The sequence below is a fragment of the Globicephala melas genome, chromosome 15 (genome assembly GCF_963455315.2).
Source record: "Globicephala melas chromosome 15, mGloMel1.2, whole genome shotgun sequence".
Classification (NCBI taxonomy): Eukaryota; Metazoa; Chordata; class Mammalia; order Artiodactyla; family Delphinidae; genus Globicephala; species Globicephala melas.
This window is the reverse complement of record NC_083328.1, coordinates 78089892-78098590: the sequence shown is the minus strand read 5'-3', so window position 1 is coordinate 78098590 and position 8699 is coordinate 78089892. Positions and strand designations below refer to the sequence as shown.

Here is an 8699-nt window from a genome sequence, read left to right as displayed (position 1 = left end):
TATTTTCATCTTACAAACCTATATTGCTTCCCAACTCTGTGAAAAGCACTCTGCTAATTGCTGTAGGGATATACTTTGCATGACCTTTCTCCCCTACCTTCAAAGGAGATTCGCAGACTGTTGGGGAAGACTGGCCGAGTTCACAGGGACACCAGGAACGCCAGGGAGTGACTGAGATGGGAGGGGACTAGCCCCAGGGCAAGGGAGTAAAATATGGCTGTTCCAGAATGTGGGGGAGGGGAGGCACATTGGGTGAGGAGGTTTCAACTTTGCCCCGGAGCCACACACGGCTGACTGGTGAATATTCAGGAAATAGGGTGTCAGGCAATGTGTATCAGTGCTGATTTTTATTTATTTATTTTTAATTTATTTATTTAATTTATTTTTGGCTGCATTGGGTCTTCGTTGCTGTGCGGGGGCTTTCTCTAGTGGCGGTGGGCAGGGTCTACTCTTTGTTGCGGTGCGCGGGCTTCTCACTGCGGTGGCTTCTCTTGTTGCAGAGCACGGGCTCTAGGTGCGCAGGCTCAGTAGTTGTGGCTCGTGGGCTTAGTTGCTCCGCGGCATGTGGGATCTTCCCGGAGCAGAGCTCGAACCCGTGTCCCCTGCATTGGCAGGCGGATTCTTAACCACTGCGCCACCAGGGAAGCCCCAGTGTTGATTTTTAGAGGTGACAGAGTTGAGGTTTGATGTTGGGTTCAAATTGCCCATTGGCTTTAGTCTGTAAGATAGGGAATCAAACTGTTAGCTGTGTGACCTCAGTTAGCCTACTTAACTCTTCTAAGCCTCAGTTTCCTCTTTTTTAAGGAAAGGCAGTAATAACTCAAGGGGTGACGATTGATCAGACTACAGCTGGTGCCAGGCACGGCGATCAGTGACTGCTGTGATTCTGTGATCCTACCCTTGGCAGAAGGAGAGGAAAATGGGGGCTTGAAGCAAGAGGACTGTAACTTCTTCATGTTTGCTATGGCCTCTTTGTTTAACCAGGATGAGATCCTTCAGGAGATAATCTCTCAAGGAAGAAACACTTGAAATTCAATAGTTCTTTCGGTTTTACTACTATTTTTTTTCCCGTTGGCATCCCAGCGCTTTTGGAATAAAGTCCAAAGTCTTCACAGGGCCCACCAGATCCTGCCAGAAATTTTGTCTTTATTTTAAGACACGTTGGGAGTTTGGGGCAGGGCCCTGATGTGATCAGATTTGACTTTTGAAAAGATCAGTGCAGATTGTGAAGAGCTCAGTGTGACAGAGATGTGATCGTCTGCATCTCTCCTGGATTGGCAGCTCTGCAAGCTCAGAGTCCACTTTCCTCAGAGCTGTATCCCTGGTATGTGGGAAAAACGCTGGGCCCATTACTAGGAGAATGTAATGTGATAGTAGATGGCAGGCACCTGGCGCACAGCATTCACCCTCATTTTGCATCCAGTATTTTAATGAGCAGCTATTATGTGCCAGACATGGTTCAAGGTCCTGGGGATACACCATGAGGTGTTGGGGTGAGGCTTGGCCGGTGTCTGCACAGGAAAGGAGGCCATTGTGATGAAAGACAGTGAAGGAGGGGGAAAGGGTGGGAGAGGAGCTGAGGTGGAGACCTAGGCAGGGGACCCGGGTATGAGGAAGGTCGTGTATCTGTAGGTAAGGACAGAGGCCCTAGAGGCAGGTGCTGGATTTAGACTCCTGGTTCTGCTGCTTATTGCCAGCTACTTAATCTCTTTGTGCTCATGTTCTTTGTCTATAAAAATGGAAAAATATACTCCCTGCCTCGCAGGGTCGTTAGGTGGATTAAATGAGTTACCAAATGAAAAGCACACATGAACTCAGTCAACGTTAGAGCTTATCAGCTAAGCCTCTTGGCAAGCTGGCCCTGTTTCTGGCATAGAAGTTTTTTGAACTGTCAGTGGTTTAGTCCACCCAGCCCATCCCAAGGCAGAGAAATGCAGGAGGCTCTGCTGGGTGTGAGTTTGGACAAGTCCCCACTCTTGATGGAGTTAACAGTCTGGTTCAGACCAAAAAATGAAAGAAAATAAAATTCCTAACCAACCAACTATATAAACCATTCACTACACCAGGCATCTCATCCAAAAGGGAGAGAAAAGTGAGTTCAAAGACTCTGAATGCGCTTTTAGCGAAGTGCGGGACCTCTTGGGTTTCAGGTCTGATGTAAAGGTCATCAGGGGAGCTGAGTTCCAGGTGTACCCAAAGATGAGTCCAGACACGAGTGGAGCCCCCTGCCGAGTTGACACTCAGCAGTCAAGACAAGAGTCATGGTAAAAACGACCCTTTGCTGTTATACAGCACAGAGCTTCCCCGTGGTATGATGGGGGCAGCCCCACTATCCAATGAGGTAGGTCAAACAGAGGTTAGAAGCCCCATTTTACAGATGAGAAAACTGAGCCAAGACCCCAGTGACTGGCCTGAACACCCAAACTGCAGGTCCCTTTTGGCTGGATCTCACTGCGGCTGAGCTCTGTGCATTAGTAGTATTTCTCTATTCATTTGTCTTGAACACATTTATTGATCCCTGCTGTAGACAGGCATCATACTAAGACTTGGAGATACAGCAGAGAACAAATCACAGTATCATGTATTTCTATGGAGTTTAGACTCTAGTGGGAGGAGGACAGGCAGAAATAATTACTATAATGTGTGATGAGTATAATTGCATTGGTTTGAGCTCGGGGGGTACCTGGCAGGGATGCATGATCCAATGTCGGTGGCTGACCCAGCTCTCTACCCACGCTTTCTTCTCCATCTACATTCCCTTCCTGGAGAGTCTCATGCAATTCTATGATCTTATGTATTCATTATGGTGGAGGACTGTGGGAGAAGGTCTGAGGTTGAAATCTAGAAATAATTTCTGGACATCTAAATGGAGCTGGAGTAGACAGCTGGAAATACATTTTGGGATTTGAGGGGAGAGGTCTGGGTGGGAAATATATAAATTTAGGAGCCTTATAGATGGTATTTTGAGCCATTGGACTGGATGAAATACTTAGGGAATGAGTAGGAAAAAGACTAGGCTCCAGCACTGGGCCCTGGGGCTCTTCAGAGCCTGGAAGTCCGGGGAAAAGAACCAACAGAGGGGATGAAGGAGCAGCCAGTGAGGACTGGTGGAAATCAGGAAAGTGCGGCGTTCCAAATCAGGGGAAACGTGTTTCAAGGAAGAGGACAGGGTTGACTCTATCGAGGGCTGCAGATACAGCAAATAAAATGAGAGCAGAGAATTGACCATCTTTTTTTTTTTTAATTAATTAATTTATTCATTTATTTATTTTTGGCTGTGTTGGGTCTTCGTTGCTGTGCACACGGGCTTTCTCTAGTTGCGGCGAGCGGGGGCTACTCTTCACTGTGGTGCGCAGGCTTCTCATTGCGGTGGCTTCTCTTTGTTGCGGAGCACGGGCTCTAGTCGCGTGGGCTTTAGTGTGGCACGCGGGCTCAGTAGTTGTGTCTCTAGACTGCAGGCTCAGTAGTTGTGACACACGGGCTTAGTTGCTCCATGGCATGTGGGATCCTCCTGGACCAGGGCTCGAACCCGGGTGCCCTGCATTGGCAGGCAGATTCCTAACCACTGTGCCACCAGCGAAGTCCCTGACCATCTTTGATATCCTACTGCTACCAGGGTCAAAAACCAGTCCTTGGGACTTCCCTGGCGGTCCAGTGGTTAAGACTGAGCTTCCACTGCAGGGGGCATGGATTCTATCCCTGGTCCGGGAACTGAGATACCACATGCCTTGTGATGCGGCCAAAAAAAAGAAACAAAAAAACCCAGTCCTTCCCTCTGTCTTTACAAGGTCCTGCCTTATTATTTCCTTGCTCCCCTGTCCTCACCCGCTGGGCCCCGATGCACTGGCCTCCTTGCAGTGCTTTCCCTAGGTCAGCCTGTCTTCTGCCCTTAGCCTTCTCACCTTCTGCTTCCTGCCTTAGTATGCTTTGCCACTGGACTTCCTGGAGGTCTCTGCTCCTCAGGGAGCCCCAGTCCAAAAAACAGCAGGCACCTTCCCCTCTCCACTGAGCCTGTGTGTTGCCTGCCTCCCTCTAGAAGGTAAGCTCCAGAACAGAAAGAACTGCGTTTGCTTTGCTTACTGTAAGCTCTAGCTCCAGTGCCTAGAACAGTGCCAGGCCTGCAAAACTCTGGGCTTACAAGCTTTACACAGTGTGCCTCAATTTTCCCAAGAGTCTTATGAAAACAGAAATACTATTTATATAAATAATATAATTATATTATTATATAGTTTTTCCAGTTTTATTGAGATATGATTCACATATAGCACTGTATAAGTTTAAGGTATACAATGGAGTAATTTGGTATATGTATACATTTTGAAATGGTGACCACAATACATTTAGTTAACATGAATCATTTCACATAGTTACAAATATTTTTTTTCCTTGTGATGAGAACTTTTAAGATCTACTTTCTTCTACTAGAATATATTGATATTATACAGCACAGGGAATATAGCCAACAATATAATAAATTTTTTTTTTAATTTAAAAATTAAAAAAAATTTTTTGGCCACGCCACATGGCATGGGATCTTAGTTCCCTGACCAGGGATGGAACCCGTGCCCACTGCATTGGAAGCACAGAGTCTTAACCACTGGACCACCAGGGAAGTCCCTATAATAACCTTAAATAGAGTATAATCTACAAAAATTTTGAATCACTATGTCATATACCTGAAACTAATATATTATAATACTGTAAATCAACTATACTTTTTTTGGGGGGGGCCACACCAAGAGGCTTGCAGGATCATAGTTCCCTGACCAGGGATTGAACCCAGGCCACCTTAGTGAAAGTGCTGAGTCATAACCACTGGACCGCCAGGGAAGTCCCTAAATCAACTATACTTTAATTTAAAAAATTAAAAAAAAAAAATTTACCTCACCCTTCCCCGCCTCCTCCATCTTCTTCTTCTTCTTTTTTTTTAAAATTTATTTTTGGCTGTGTTGGGTCTTCGTTTCTGTGCGCAGGCTTTCTCTAGTTGTGGCAAGCGGGGGCCACTTTTCATCGTGGTGTGCGGGCCTCTCACTGTCGTGGCCTCTCTTGTTGCAGAGCACAGGCTCCAGACGTGCAGGCTCAGTAGTTGTTGCTCACGGGCCTAGTTGCTCTCCGGCATGTGGGATCTTCCCAGACCAAGGCTCGAACCCGTGTCCTCTGCATCGGCAGGCGGGCTCTCAACCACTGCCCCACCAGGGAAGCCCCCATCTTCTTTTTCTTCTTTATCACACATTTTATGGATCAGGAATTGAAACCCATGAAGATTAAATATTATTCTAGGATTAATGCACTGTCAAGAGGTTGGAGCAGGAACGTTTGAGCCCAAGATTGGACTATTGGAGAGAAGACCTTCCAACACCTTGTCAGAGGGCCTCCCCCCAGAGAGCCCAGAGTTTAAACCTCTCAGGGGGAATAGAAGCTGATTTCCTGAAAGACTGGAGAGATAGAACTAGGCAAAGGGAAACACAGGGCTGGATCCTCTGGGTCAGAGAGAAGGCCTTGTGGCTGGAGCTTAGAGCTCTAAGCAGAGGGCTTGCCAAGACTTGAGGCTGGAGACTTAGGCAGGGGCCAGATCTACAGGGTTGGCAGGCAGGCTCTGGAGTTTGTTCTTTTTCCTGAGGCAATAGGAAGCCATTAAGCAGGGTGGTGACACGATCTGATTTACACTGTAAAAGATCTCTTGGGCTATGGGTGAAGAACATAACTAAGGCAAACCTAGAAAGGAAGAAGCTTGGAGACACCTTGGTATATTTGGAGGAGTGAGAGATCGTGGTCCTGTGCAGTAGCCTTGTGTTAGAGATTTGAGATATATTAGGATAGAAATTATAGGCCTTGCTGATGGATTAAAGGTGTGTGTGTGTGTGTGTGTGTGTGTGTGTGAGAGAGAGAGAGAGAGAGAGAGAGAGAGAGAGAGAGAGAGAGAGAGAGACGGGAGGTGGGGCTGGAGATGAAATATCATAGTTTGACTTCCAGGTTTTGGCTTACGTGGGTGGCTGGAAGATGGTTCCATTTATTGAGATGATGATGAAAATTGCATTTCAATAGATGTTAGTTACTTTCCTCTTCCGTCACCTCCCGCTCACCCCACAGCTCCCCATTTGGAATATTAGATGAGTACAAAAGCTTTAAAGAGGTGCTCCAAAAGTTACATGACCCCTGTAATTTATTTTTCTTCTAGTTTTACTGCGATATATTCAACATATGCCATTGCGTAAGGTTAGGGCGTACGGCATAATGGTTGACTTTTCACAATCACGAAATGATGACCATAATAAGTTTAGTGAACATCCATCATCTCATATAGACACACACACAAAAAAAGAATAACTTTTTCTCCTTGTGATGAGTACTCAGGATTTACTCTCTTAACTTTCATATATAACATACAGCGGTGTTGATTATACTAATGATGTTGCATATTGCATCCCTAGTACTTTATATATATATATATATTTTTTTAATTGAGGTATAGTTGATGTACAGTGTTATATAAGTTTCAGGTGTACAACATAGTGATTCAAAAAATTTAAAGGTCCATTTACAGTTACTATAAAATACTGGCTCTATTCCCTGTGTTTACAATATATCCTTGTAGCTTATTTATTTTATACATAGTAGTTTGTATCTCTTAATGCCCTCCCCTTTTCTTGCCCCTCCCCCTCTTCCCTTTGCCTACTGGTAACCACTAGTTTGTTCTCTATATCTGAGTGTTTCTTTTTTGTTATATTCTCTAGTTTGTTTTATTTGTGACCCGTGTAATTTTTAAAGGAAGTTTACAGTGACAGTTTGAGTGGAGTCAGCCTTGGAAAACCATCCAGGATATTAGAGAAGATGCATAGAAGTTGTGCTTGTAAAGTGGGGCAGGGTACTCACCAAATTTGCCAATGGGACAGACACAGCCATGATTGGTTAGTCAAGCTGGGATTGCATCTAAACCTCTATTTATACTGAGCCTTATTCTTGGCCCCTCCCTTTTTTGGTTTGCTTATAAAAACCAGCAATCACATCTCTTCCAGTATTGTTCCGAGTCAGGTGGACCGGCCAACTCAGGGAGAGAAAGCCTCCTGGTTCCAGACCCTGCCTCCACTTCTGCAAGGTAATTTCTGCTATTTATTTTTATCATGTATTATTATGATGTTTTGTAGGGCGTTTAAAATTGTGAGATGACTTGAATGGGATGAATAAACTTAACAGGAAAGAGAGAAGTTTGGTGTTCCCTGGAGTCGCTGGTGATCTCTACTTCATTTAGTGCATTCTGTCCTGTTAAAAGAGCTGCCCTTCTTCATTTCCTTCTCAAATGTCCCTTGTAGTTTGCAGAGCTGGCAGGTTTGCCTAACTTTTTCATTTTCTTTTCCTGCTAACTCCTCACTGCAGTTTTTCAGGTTTTCCTGCTCTGAACACTGAATTCTTTTAAGTCTGTGTTGGCTCCGTTTCAGCTCCAGGGATTTACATACAGTTTCCAAATCGTTTCTCTATAATAGTTCCACAGTAAAATAAATACTTGCGAAAATAAGAAGATCATAACGGCATCCTCCTCTGCTAATGAAGGCTAACTCTCAAAAGATGATTCCAATGAATGTTAAATATAGCAAATTAGAAGGGTTTTTTGTTGTTAGATCTGAGAATGCGGTGGCAGGCAGGAGCTGGAGAGAAAATCAGAAGTTAACTAAAGCCAGAGGGCTCCTATCACTGGGATTAGATCAGAGATAATGGTGCGATTTTATAAGCATACACTGGGAAATAGATCTTAAGGGGGGCTGGTCTGTTTGGATAATTGTGAAAAATGAGGTGTAGGTGATGTGCGTCGCATTAAAAAGAGGTGAAGTGGGGTCTTTCGCTCTCTCCCCGAATAACGTGTGCCGAGCATCAGCTCACATTTGAAGGGACATTTCTGGTTCCATTGTTTGTGTCGCCTGCGTCTCTGCAGCACCTGACTCCTTTAGAGATAGTCTAGCTGGGGTTGGGGGGGGCCGGGGGGCGAAACAGGATTATGTGTGGGCGGAGCGAAGTATATGGAGACCAACGTTCGATTTTCGATTTTCATTTCATACGATAATAATGAGTTCCTGGCTTTACTACAAAACCGAATGTTCCTGGCGTCCTCCTGTTGCTTTTGGAGTTTTCATTCTTAATTGTTTTAACTATACACGCTTTCCAAGTAAATCTTAAGTGTGAGTCTCCACCTTCTAAGGGGCCGGAATGTGTCCCACAGACGCCCTTACAGCGCATTCAGATCACTCTATGTCCATTTAAAAACACAGTATGTGTTTGCAACCCAGCACTCAGCCATTGGCAGAATTTTTCAACGACTTCCCAGTTTTGTTGGCACGTCTCCAGGAATAAGGTTCTTTGTAATTCTTTGCTCAAACGTAAGATCGCCTATAAAACGCTTAGCGGATAGATCAGTTAATAAAATTACTTTCAATTTGAAAATCTACAATATGGTTTTTTTGTTGTTCTATTTTTTATTTTTTGCCGGGCCGGGGTGGGGGGGGGAGGGAGGAGAGAGAAACAGTAACTAACAAACCATATGATGCTATTATGCTCACAAAGTGGTAGTTTTGCGAGGGCATAGGGAAAAGTACCATTTTTTGCTCAGAAAATAATTCAGTAGCAACAAGGTCTGAGGGCCAGGAGCCTCATTGTTCTTAGTGAAACGATTATTTGTCAAAACATTTGATTGTTTCCCTATTCCTACT

General features: G+C 44.7%; 1 protein-coding gene across 1 annotated transcript in view; it reads left to right on the top strand.

The window, feature by feature from the left end:
- The first annotated feature begins 7021 nt into the window (after positions 1-7021).
- The window catches only part of ZNF217 (zinc finger protein 217), a 28036-nt gene continuing 26358 nt past the window's right edge, over positions 7022-8699 (top strand). The window contains exon 1 of the mRNA XM_030839126.2: positions 7022-7096. The gene's annotated coding sequence lies outside the window, so the exon portion shown is untranslated. The remainder of the gene's footprint in view (positions 7097-8699) is intronic.